The following is a 12,739-nucleotide window of genomic DNA, read 5'->3' on the forward strand; positions in this document are numbered from 1 at the left end:
CTGGCTCTGTGCTCTGTGTTCTGTGCTGTACACCCTGTTCTCTGGACTCTGTGCTCTGGCTCTCAGCTCTGTCTACTGAGCATTGTGTTCTATGCTCTGGTCTCTGGGCTCTGGCTGTGGGCTCTGTGCTCTGTGTTCTGTGCTCTGTACTCTGTGCTCTGTGATCTGTGCTGTACGCCCTGTTCTCTGGACTCTGTGCTCTGGTTCTCAGGTCTGTCTCTCTACCCTGGGTCTTGGCTATGTGCTGTGTGCTCTGGTCTCTGGTCTCTGGGCACTGGCTGTGAGCTCTGTGCTCTGTGCTCGGGGCTCTTACTGTGGGCTCTGTGCTCTGTGCTCAGGACTCTGACTCTGAGCTCTGTGCTCTCTGTTCTGTAATATGTGCTCTGGGCTCTGAATCTTGGTTCTATCTCTGTTTTCTGTGCTCTGTGCTGTGAGCTCTGGGATATGGGCTCTGTGCTCTGTGCTCTGTGCTCTGTGCTCTGGCTCTGTGCTCTATACTCTGAACTCTGCCCTCTGGGCTCTGATTCTGTGCTCTGTGCTCTATGTTCTGGCTCTGCACTCTGTGATCTGTGCTGTACACCCTATTCTAATTTCTCTGGGCTCTGGGCTCTAGCTCTTGGCTCTATTTCTCTACTCTGGGTCTTAGCTCTGTGCTTTGTGCTATGTTCTCTGGTATCTGCACTCTGGCTCTGGGCCTTGTGCTCTTAGCTCAGGGTTCTGGCTCTGAGCACTGGCTCTGGGCTCTGGGCTCTGTGCTCTGGGCCCTGGCTCTGAGCAATGGCTCTGTGCAGTGTGCTCTGAGCTCTGTGCCATGTGCTCATGTCTCTGTGCTCAGTGCTCTTGACTCTGGGCTCTGTCTCTGTGCTCTGTGCGCTGGGCTCTGGACTCTGGGCTCTGGACTCTGGTCTCTGTGCTGTGTAGTATGCACTTTGTGCTCTGGGCTCTGGCTCTGGGCTCTGGCTCTGTACCCTGTGCTCTGTGTTGTGGGCTCTTTCCTGTGAGCTCTGCGCTGTGGGCTGTGTTCTGTCTCTGTACTCTGAGTCTGGGCTCTGGAATCTGTGTTCTGTGCTCTGATCTCTATGATCTGTGCTTTGTGCTTGGGGCTCTGTGTTCTCTGTACACTGTGCTCTGTGCTCTGGCTTGTGCCCTGTGTTTGGTGCAGTACACCCTGCTCTCTGGGCTCTGTGCTCAGCGCTCTGGCTCTGTGCTCTGTGTTCTTTGCTCTGGTTCTGTGCTCTGTGCTCTGGCTCTATGCTCTGGACTCTGCACACTGCACTCTGGGCTCTATCTTTGTTGTCTGTGCTCTGAGATATGAGCTCTGGGATATGGGCTCTGTGTTCTGTCTCTGTACTCTCTATCTATGCTCTGAGCAATATGCTCTGTGCTCTGCACTCTGCACTCTGGGATCTGGCTCTGTGCTCTGTGCTCTGTGCTCAGGGCTCTGGTTCTGTGCTCTGTGTTCTCTGCTCTGGCTCTGTACTCTATGCTGTACACTTTGAGCTTTGTGCTCTGGCTCTGTGCTCTGTGCTCTGCCTCTGTGCTCTGGGCTGTGACTCTGGGCTCTATCTATGTTCTCTGTGCTCTTTGCTGTAAGCATTGGAATGTGGGCTCAATGTTCTGTCTCTGTATTCGGGATATATGCTCTCTTCTATGCACTCTGTGCTCTGGGATCTATGCTTTGGTCTCTGTGTTCTGTGCTCTGTGATCTGTGCTCGCACTCTGGGCTCTCAGTTCTCAGTGTGCTCTAGGCTGTGTGCTCTGCCCAATGTGCTCTGGGCTCTTTGTTCTGCATTCTGTGCTCTAGGCTCTGGCTCTGTGCTCTGTGCTCTGTTCTCTGGGCTCTGGGCACTCAGCTCTGTGCTTGGGTTTCTGGTCACTGTGCTCTGTGTTCTGTGCTCTGTGCTCTGTGCTCTGTGCTCTGTGTTCTGTACTCAGCACCCTGGGCTCTGGGCACTGGCTGTGTGCTCTGGGCTCTGTGCTCTCTGCTCTAGGCTCTGTGCTCTAGGATCTAAGCACTGTGCTTTGTGTGATGGTCTCTGGTCTCTGTGCTCTGAGCTCTTTGCTCTGTCTCTATACTCTTGCTCTGTACTCTGGGTCTGGGCTCTGTGCTCTGTGCTCTCTGCTCTGGTTTGTGGTCCCTGTGCTCTGGTCTCTGTGCTCTGTGCTCTGCCCTCTGTGTTCTGGCTCTGTGCTTGTGCTTTGTGTTGTGTGTTGTGTGCTCTTGTCTCTGGTTGGGCTCTGGGTTCTGACTGTGTGCTCTGGGCTCTGGGCTCTGCATTCTGTGCTCTAGGCTCTGGCTCTGTGCTCTGTGCTCTGTTCTCTGGGCTCTGGGAACTGGGCTCTATGCTTGGGTTTCTGCTCACTGTGCTCTGTGCTCTGAGTTCTGTGCTCTGCACCCCGGGCTCTGGGCTCTGGCTGTGTGCTCTGGGCTCTCTGCTCTCTGCTCTGGGCTCTGTGTTCTAGGATCTAAGCACTGTGCTTTGTGTTATGGTCTCTGTTAACTATGCTCTGGTCCCTATGCTCTGTGCTCTTTCTCTGTACTCTGGCTCTGTACTCTGTGTCTGGGCTCTGTTCTCTGTGCTCTGTGCTCTTGTCTCTGGTTCTAGGCTCTGTCTCAATCCTCTATGTCTGGGCTGTGATCTCTCTGTTCTCTGGCTCCTTGCAGTGTGCTCTGTGATCTGTGCTCTGTCTCTGTACGCTGGCTCTGTACTCTGTGCTTGTGCTCTGTCCTCTGTGCTGTGTGCTCTTGTCTCTGGTTCTAGGCTCTGTCTCAATCCTCTAAGTCTGGGCTGTGAACTCTCTCTCTGTTCTCTGGGACCTGGCAGTGTACTCTGTGCTCTGTGGTCTGTGCTTTGCACTCTGGGCTCTGGATCAGTGCTCTGGTTCTGTGCTCTGTGCTCTGCACTCTGGGCTCTGGTTCTATGCCCTCTCTCTGTACTCTGGGCCTATCTCCGAGCTCTGGGCACTGTTCTCTGTGCTCTGGTCTCTATGCTGTTGTCTCTGTGATCTGTGCTTTGTGCACTGGGCTCAGAGCAGGAGCCCACAGCCAGAACCTAGAGCACAGAGCACAGACCACAAACCACAGAGCACATAAAAGAGAGCAGGTGCCCAGAGCCAGAGCCCAGAGTGCACAGTACTGAGTACAGAGCACAGAACACAGAGCACAGAACCAGAGCACAGAGCTCAGAGCATGGGGCAGAGAGCACAGAGCCCACAATGCAGAGCACAGAGTACAGAATGCAGATCACAGAGAACAAAGCATTGAGATCAGAGCACAGAGGACAGAGCCCAGTGACCAGACCAAGTGTAGAGGGTCAAAACACAAAGAAGAGTGCCCAGAGCCCAGAGCCCAGAACCCAGAGCACAGATACCAGAAACCACAGCAGAGAGCACATAGCTGAGAGCATAGATCCAGAGTACTAAGACAGAACACAGAGCCTACATACCAGAGCTCACAGCACAGAGCATAGAGAACAGAGAGAGTACCCACAGCCAGAGCCCAGAGTGCAGAGTGCAGAGTGCAGAGTGCAGAGCACAGAGCACAGAGCACATGACACAGTATCCAGAACCCAGATGAAGATGCAGAGATCAGAAGAGCCAGAGCCTAAAGGACATAGCCCAGAGTACAGAGTACAGAGACCATAGCACAGAGCACAGAGCACAAAGCCCTGAGCACAGAGCCCAAAGCCCAGAGCCCAGAGCTCAGAGCACAGAGCCCAGAGCCAGAACCCAGAGCCAGAGCCCAGATTGCAGAAAGCAGAGCACAGAGCACTCAGCCCAGACCCAGAGTTAGAGAGTGCCCAGACTCTAAGCCCAGAGTACAGAGCACAGAGCGCATAGCCAGAGACCAGAGCCGAGAGTACATAGCACAGAGAACAGAGTAAAGAGCACAGAGACCAAAGCACAGAGCCAAGAGCCCAGGCCCAGAGCTCTGGGCTGTTGCTCTGTGCTCTCTGCTCTGTGCTCTGGACTCTGGTCACTGTGCTCTGAGCTCTGTGCTCTATCTCTCTACTCTGGCTCTGACTCTGTTCTCTGGGCTTTGGGCTCTGTGTTCTGTCCCTGTACTCTGGGTCTCAGCTCTTTGCTCGGAGCTCTGTGCTCTGGACTCTATGTTGTGGGCTCTATGCTCTGTGCTCTGTGTTCTGGTCTGTGCACTCTGGCCTCTGGCTCTGTGCACTGGGCTCTGGGCTCATTGATTTGTGCACTGGGCTCTGTGCTCTGTACTGTATGCTCTGGGCTGTGTTCTCTGGGCTTTGTGCTCTGCACTCTGTACTCTGGGCTCTGGCTCTGTGCTCTGTGCTCTCTGCTATGTGCTCTGGGCACTGGGCTCTGTGCTCTCATCTCTGGTCTCTGTGCTCTGGCTGTATACTCTGGGCTTTTGGTCTGTGTTCTGTGATCTGCTCTCTGTGCTCTGGGATCTCAAACATTGATTTGTGTACTGGGCTCTGTGCTCTGTGCTCTGGACTCTGTGTTCTGGGCTCTGTTCTCTGTGCTCTGTGCTCTGGTCTCTGCACTCTGGCCTCTGGCTTTGTGCTCTGGGCTCTGTGCTCTAGGCTCCAGGCACTGTGCACTGTGCTCTGGTCCCTGGTCACTGTGCTCTGTGCTGTGTTCTCTCTCTGTACTCTGTGTCTGGGTTCTCAGCTCTGTGCTCTGTGCTCTGCACTTTGTCCTCTGGTCTCTGTCTCTACGTTCCTACTCTGTTCTCTATGCTCTTTGCTTTCTGCTCTGTGCTCAGGGCTCTGTGAATTGTGCTCTGGCTCTGCACTCTGTGCCCTGTGCACTGTGCTTTCTGCTCTGGGCTCTGTGCTCCAGACTCTGGCTCTGGGAACTCTCTCTGACTCTGACTCTTGGCTCTGTGCTCTGTGCCACTAGCTTTGGCACTGTGCTCTGTGCTCTGGTCTGTGGTCACTGTGCTTTGTGCTGTGTTCTGTCTCTGTACTCTGGCTCTGTACTCTGTGTCTGGGCTTGTGTCTGTGCTCTGTGCTCTGGTCTCTGCACTCTGCTCTGCCATGGGCTCCTTTTGTGTTCTCCATGCTCTCCTCTGGTCTTTGGCTCTGAGCACTAACTCTGTGTTCTGTGTTCTGCAACCTGGGCTCAGGTCTCTGTGCTCAGTGTTCTTGGCCCTGAGCTCTGCATCTGAGTTCTGTGCTTGGATTCTGGGCTCTGTACTCTGGTCTCTGTGCTCTGTGCTCTACACTCTGCACTCTGGGCTCTGGCTCTGGGTTCTGACTCTGTTTTCTGTGCTTGTGCTGTGGGCTCTTTGCTCTGAGCTCTGGGCTGTGGGCTGTGTTCTGTCTCTGTATTCTTAGTGTGAGCTCTGGGATCTGTGCTCTTTGCTCTGTGCTCTGTACTCTGTGCTCTGAGCTCAGGCTCTGTGCTCTGTGATGTGTGTTTCACACCCTGTTCTCTGGGCTCTGGGCTCTGGGCTCTGGCTCTGGACTCTGTCTCTCTACTCTTGGTCTTACTCTGTGCCTTGTGCTCTGTGCTCTGGTCTCTGGGCTCTATCTCTGTTTTCTATGTTCTGTACTGTGAGCCCTGGGATGTGGCCTCTGTGTTCTCTTTCTGTACTCTGTTCTCTGTGCTCTGTGCTACGAATTCTGGGCTCTGGGCTCTTTGTTCTGTCTCTGTACTCTGGTTCTCAGCTCTGTGCTGTGGTCTCTTGTGATCTGTGGTCTAACCTCTGGGCTCTGGTCTTTGTTCTGTTTCTCTATACTTGGTCTGAGCTCTGAGCTCTGTGCTCTGGCTCTGTGCTCTAGCTCTGCACTCTGTGCTCTGTGATCTGGCTTTGGGTTCTGGCTATTTCTTCTGGCACTGTGTATTGCACTCTTCACTCTGGACATTGGATCAGTGCTCTGGCTCTGTTCTCTGCACTCTCTTCTTTGCACTCTGTGCTCTGGGCTCTGGCTCTGTGCTCTTTGCTCTGTGCTGTGGGCTCTGTGCTCTGGGATCTCAACTCATTGGTTTGTGCACTTGGCTCTGTGATCTGTGCTGTGTTCTCTGGCCTCTGTACCCACTGCTCTGTGTTCTGTGCTCTGTGCTCTGTGCTCTGGACTCTGTGTTCTGGGCTCTCTTCTCTGTGCTCTGGTCTCTGCCCTCTCCCTCTGGTTCTGTGCTCTGTGTTCTAATCTCTGGTTACTGTGCTCTGTGCTCTGTATTCTGTCTCTGTATTCTGTGTCTGTGCTCTGTGCTCTGTGCTCTGTGCTTCTGTCTCTGTGCTCTGTGCTCTGGTATCTGTGCTTTGCATTCCATGCTCTTTGCTCTGGCTCTGCCCTCTATGTTCTGGCTCCGTGTTCTGTGCTCTCTGCTCTGGGCTGTGTGCTCTTGGCTCTGGCTTCAGTCTCTGATTCAATACTCTGGGTTTTGGCTCTGAACTCTGTCTGTTTTCTAGGTCCTGGCTCTGTGCTCTGGCTCAGCACTTTGTGCTCTGTGCTCTGTTCTCTCTGTTCTGGGGTGGGTGATCAGGAATCTGGCTCTGGGCACTTTTTCTAACTCTGGTTCTTGGCTCACTGCTTTGTGCCCCATGCACTCTGGGCTCCTCCTCTGTTCTCTGTGCTCTCTGCTCTGGCTCTAAGCACTGGCTCTGTGCTCTGCACCCTGTGCTCATGTCTCTTTGCTCAGAGCTCTTGGCTCTCTGCTCTGCCTCTGTGCTCTGGTCTCTGGGATTTGGCTCTAGGTTCTGTGCTCTGTGTTCTGTCCTCTGGCTTGGTGCTCTGTTCTCTCTGCTCTGTGCTCTGTGCTTTAGCTCTCTGTTCTGTGCTCTGCACTCTCTGCTCTGTGCTGTGGTGCTGGGCTCCTTCTCTGTTCTCTGTGCGTTCTGATCTGGGCTCTGTGCTCTGCGCCCTGTGCTCAAGTCTCTGTCACAGTGCTCTTGTCTGTGAGCCCTGCCTCAGTGATCTGTGCTCTGCGCTCTGTACTCTGGTCTCTGTGCACTGTGCTCTGCACTGTGTGCTCTGGGCTCAGGCTTTGTTCTCTGGCTCTGTTCTCTGTGTTCTGTGCTATGGGCTCTTTGCTCTGAGCTCTGGGCACTGTTCTCTGTCTTTGCTGTAGGGTCTATTCTCTGGGCTCTGGCTCTGGGCACTGTCTCTGACTTTGGCTCTTTTGTATGCAATCTGGACTTAGGAACTGGGCTCTGTGCTCCATGCTCTGTGCTCTGTGCTCTGCACTCTGTACTCTGTACTCTTGGCTCAGTGCTGTGGTCTCTGGTCTCAGAGATCTGTGCTCTGTCTCTGAGCTCTGGTCTCTGGGGTCTAGGCTGTGTGTTCTGGGATCTGTTTTGTGGTCTCTGTGCTCTGTGTTCTGTGCTCTGTGTTGTGGACTGTGTTCTGTCTCTGTACTCTGGGTCAGGGCTCTGGGATCTATGTTCTATGCTCTGTTTTCTGAATTCTGTGCTCTGGCCTTGTACTCTCTGATCTGTGCAGTATGCCCTGTTCTCTGGGCTCTGTGCTCTGTGTTCTGTGCTCTGACTCAGTGCTCTGTTCTTTGCACTCTGTGCTCTGGGCTCTGGATCTTTGCTCTGTGCTCCTCACTCTACTCTCTGGGCTCTGACTCTGGACTCTATCGCTGTTCTCTGTGCTCTACGCTGGGAGCTCTGGGCTCTGAACTCTGTGTTCTGTCTCTGTACTATTGGTCTCGGCTCTGCGCTGTGGTCTCTGTGATCTGTGCTCTGACCTCTGGGCTCTGGTCTTTGTTCTGTTTTTCTAAACTTAGTCTGGGCTATGAGCTGTGTGCTCTGGCTCTGCAATCTGCGATCTAGTCTCTGGCTTTGGGCTCTGGCTATTTCTTCTGGCTCTTTATACTGTACTCTTCACTCTAGACTCTGGATCAGTGTTCTAGCTCTGTTATCTGAGCTCTCTTCTCTGTACTCTGTGCTCTGGGTCTGGCTCTGTGCTCTTTGCTCTGTGCTCTGGACTCAGTGCTGTGGGCTCTGTGCTCTGCACTCTGAACTCTGGCCTCTGGCTCTGTGCTCTCTGCACTGTGCTCTGGCTCTGTGCTCTCTGCACTGTGCTCTGGCTCTGTGCTCTATGCTCTGCACTCTTTGCTCTGGGCTCTGACTCTGGGCTCTATCTCTGTTCTTTGTGCTCTGTGCTGTGAGCTCTGGGATATGGGATTTGTGTTCTGTCTCTGTACTCTGGGTCTATGCTCTGAGCTATGTGCTCTCTGCTCTGCACTCTGCACTCTGTGCTCTTTGCCCTGTGCTCTGGGCTCAGTGCTGTGGGCTCTGTGATCTAGGCTCTGCACTCTGAGCTCCAGTCTCTGGCTCTGTGCTCTGTGCTCTGTGCTCTGACCTGGGCTCTATCTCAGTTCTCTGTGCTCTCTGCTGTGAGCTCTGGGATGTAGGCTTTCTGTTCTATCTCTTTGCTCTGGATCTATGCTCTGAGCTATGTGCTTTCTGGTCTGCACTTTGAGCACTAGGCTCTGGCTTTGTGCTCTGTGCTCTGTGCTCAGAGCTCTGGCTGTGTGCTCTGTGGTCTGCATTCTGCGCTCTGTACTCTGGCTCTGGCTCTGAGCTCTGGGCACTTTTCTCTGTGCTCTGGGCTCTGTTCTATAGTCTCTGTGCTCTGTACTCGGTGCACTGGGCTCAGAGAAGGAGCCCAGAGCCAGAACCCAGAGCACAGAGTGCAGAGTACAGAGTCAGGGACCAGAGCACAGATCACAGAGCCCAGATCTCAGAGCACAGAGCACAGAACCAGATCCCAGACCACAGAATGCAGAGCACAGAGAACAGAGCACACAGTGAAGAGCACAGAGACCAGAGCTCAGAGCAGAGCCCAGAGCTCAGAGCACAGAGACCACAACGCAGATCCCAGAACACACAGCCCAGACCACAGAGACCAGAGCTCAGAGACAGAGCACAGATCTCTGAGACTAGAGACCACAGCACTGAGCCAAGAGTACAGAGGACAGAGCACAGAGCACAGAGCATGGAGCACAGAGCCCAGATCCTAAGTCCAGATTGCATACAAAAGAGCCAAAGTCAGAGAAAGTGTCCAGAGTCAGAGCCCAAAGCATGGACCCCAGAGCAAAGACAGCATTGTACACCACCAGAGCCCAGAGCCGAGAGTACATAGCACAGAGAATAGAGTAAAGAGCACAGAGCACAAATTGGAGCACAGAGAACAGAGCCAAGAGCCCAGATCTGGAGCTCTGGGCTGTGGCTCTGTGCTCTCTGCTCAGTGCTCTGGACTCTGGTCACTGTGCTCTGTGGTCTGGGATCTGTGTTCCTTCTCTGTACTCTGGATCTCTACTCTCTGCTCGGTGCTCGGTGCTCTGTCTCTGTGTTCTGGGATCTATGCTCTATTCTTTGTCCTCTGGGCTCTACAAACTGGTCTTTGTATCTGTGCACTGAGATCTGGGCTCTGGGCTCTGTGCTCTGTGCTCTGTACTGTGTGCTCTGGACTCTGTTTTCTGGGCTCTGTGCTCTGTGCTCTGGCTCTGTGCTGTGTGCTCTCTGCTATGGGCTCTGGGCACTGGGCTTTGTGCTCTCACCTCTGGTCTCTGTGCTCTGTACTCTGGTCTCTGTGCTCTGCATTCCATGCTCTGTGCTCTGTTCTCTGTGCTCTGTGCTCTATGCTTTGCACTCTGTCCTCCAGGCTCTGTCTCTGGGTTCCTACTCTGTTCTCTCTGTTTTGTGCTCAGGGCTCTGGCTCTGTGCTCTATGTTTTGTGCTCTGGCTCTGTGCTCTATGCTCTGTACTCTATGCTCTGGCACAATGCTCTGTGCTCTCTGGTCTGGCTCTGTGCTCTATGCCCTGTTCTGTGTTCTCTGTGTTCTGGGATTTGACTCTTGGCTCTGTCTCTCTACTCTGGCTCTTGGTTCTGTACTTTGTTCTCTCTGCTCTGGTCTTTGAGCTCTGGCTCTGAGCCTTGGGGCTCTGTGCTCTGGTGCTCTGTGCTCTGGGCTCTGGCTCTGTGCTCTGTGTTCTGTGCTCTGGGTCTGTGCTCTGTGCTCTGTACTCTGTGTTTGGGCTCTGATTCTGGGATCCTCCTCTGTTCTCTGTGCTCTGTGTGCTGGGCTCTGGCTCTGAGCACTCGCTCTGTGCTTTGTGCTCAGGTCTCTGTGGTCAGTACTCTTGGCCCTGGGCTCTCTGACTCTGTGCTCTGTGCTCTTGGCTTTGGGCTCTGTACTCTGGTCTCTTTGCTCTGTGCTCTGCACTCTGTGCTCTGGGCTCTGGCTCTCTTCTCTGTGCTCTGTGCTGGGGGTTCCTTGCTCAGAGCTCTGGGCTGTGGGCTCTGTGTTCTGTGCTCAGTACAATGTGCTCTGTGCTCTCTGATGTGTGCTGTACACCCTGTTCTCTGTGCTCTGGGCTCTGGGATCTGTCTCCCTACTTTGGGTCTTGGCTCTGTGCTTTGTGCTCTGTACTCTGGCTCTGTGCTCTGTGCTCTGTGCTCTGCGCTCTGTGCTCTGCACTCTGTGCTCTGGGCTATGGCTCTGTGGTCTGTGCTGTGTGCTCTGTGCTCTGTGTTCTGGGCCATGGCTCTGTGTTCTTCACTCTGTGATTTGGGTTCTGACTCTGGGCTCCTTCTGTGAGCTCAGTGCACAGAGCACAGAGCACAGAGAACAGTGCCCAGAGCTCAGAGCCAGAGTCAGAGTACAGAGCACAGAATGCAGAGCATAGAGAACAGAGGCAGAGAACAGAACACAAAGCACAGAGCCAGAGTCTTGAGCACAGAGCACAGAGCACAGAGCCAGAGCCCAGAGCCCAGAGCCCAGAGTTATTAAAACATAAGAAACTGGAAATGACCAGTGGTGTATAAAACAATATTAGCTGATATGCACAGAATCTTATAAAAGTTAACATTAGGAACTGAGGTATAGCTCACTGGTAGTTTACCTAGGATGCATGCAGCCCTGAGTCCACTCCCAAGCAGAAAAAACATGTCTAATGATAAATCATGCCATATGAATGACATTGGGTATAAACATTGCTGAAATTCAGTAATTGGTTCTTGAAAGCCAAAGATGAGTTTCAACATTATTTTATCTTCAACATGTCGGGCTAGGACCAGACTTCCTCAACAGGACTCCCATAGCACAAGAAATAAAAGCAAGAATCAATAACTGGGATAGATTCAAACTAAAAAGCTTTCTCTCAGCAAAGGAAACTATCAGTAATGTGAAGAAAGAGCCTACAGAGTGGGAGAATATCTTTGCCAATCATACTTCAGATAGAGCACTAATCTCCAGAATCTATAAAGAACTCAAAAAACTCTACACCAACAATACAAATAATCCAATCGACAAATGGGCTAAGGAAATGAACAGACACTTCACAGAAGATGTACAAGCAATCAATAAACATATGAAAAAATGTTCAACATCTCTAGTAATAAGAGAAATGCAAATCAAAACTACCCTAAGATTCCATCTCACCCCAATTAGAATGGCGATTATCAAAAATACAAGCAACAGGTGTTGGCGAGGATGTGGGGAGAAAGGTACACTCATACATTGCTGGTGGGGCTGCAAATTAGTGCAGCCACTCTGGAAAGCAGTGTGGAGATTCCTTAGAAAACTTGGAATGGACCCTCCATTTGACCCAGCTATCCCACTCCTTGGCCTATACCCAAAGGACTTAAAATCAGCATACTACAGAGATACAGCCACATCAATGTTCATAGTTGCTCAATTCACAATAGCCAGACTATGGAACCAACCTAGATGCTCTTCAATTGATGAGTGGATAAAGAAACTGTGGTATATATACACAATGGAATATTACTCAGCCATAAAGAATGACAAAATTATGGCATTTGCAGGCAAATGGATGAAATTGGAGAATATCATGCTAAGTGAGATAAGCCAATCTCAAAAAGCAAAAGGACGAATGATATCGCTAATAAGTGGAGGATGACACATAAGGGGGGGGAGGGAAGGGTTAATGTTAGGGTTAGAATTAGGGTTAGGGAGGGGGGCAAGTATGGAGGAAGAAAGTACTGTATAGAGGGTAAAGAGGGGTGGGAGGGGTGGGGGAAGGGAAAAAATAACAGAATGAATCAAACAACATTACTGTATGTAAATTTATGATTACACAAATGGTATGCCTTTACGCCATGTACAAACAGAGAAACAACATGTATCCCATTTGTTTACAATTAAAAAAAACATTATTTTATCTAGTTTACACATTCAAGTTTATTTTTTCTTCAAAATTTGTAAGAAGTAAGGGTGAGATTTCTAATCTTCATAAGATTTGGATTATTTTTATAAGATTTGTATGTTAGATTATTCTATTCTTTGTTCAAATTTAATATTGCCCATTTTGAAAAGGTAAAATCTTCAATACCATTTTGTTGTCCTCAAACACTCTGATAAGCAGCAATTTAATTTCAATTTCAATAATTTCTTAAGCATGCAAAGAGGCTATAAACATCAAAGCTATATCACTGAACTATAATTATATTTAAATTAATAAACTTTTAACTTGGATCCCAAAGTCACTGTTAAATGAAGAAACTTCCACAAGTTAAACAAAGCTTGAACAAGTTGAACAAGTTTTTAAAAAAGAACAATTCATAATACAGGAGCACAAAGCAGAAGAGTAGGGGCACAGGATCAGGCAACACTTAGAGAAGAGATTCAAGAGCTCAACTGGTTACAAAGTCAGCTTGCAGGTTGCAAATTTTGTTTGTCTCATTTGGTCAGTTGAGACCTCCCTGCTGTGATTGACTGGGACTCTCAGTTACAACAGAATTGTCTTAGCTAGACTTTCAATACTAAAATAGATTGCAAATGGATGTTA

Source organism: Sciurus vulgaris (genome assembly GCF_902686455.1).
Source record: "Sciurus vulgaris genome assembly, chromosome: 16".
NCBI classification, from domain to species: Eukaryota; Metazoa; Chordata; class Mammalia; order Rodentia; family Sciuridae; genus Sciurus; species Sciurus vulgaris.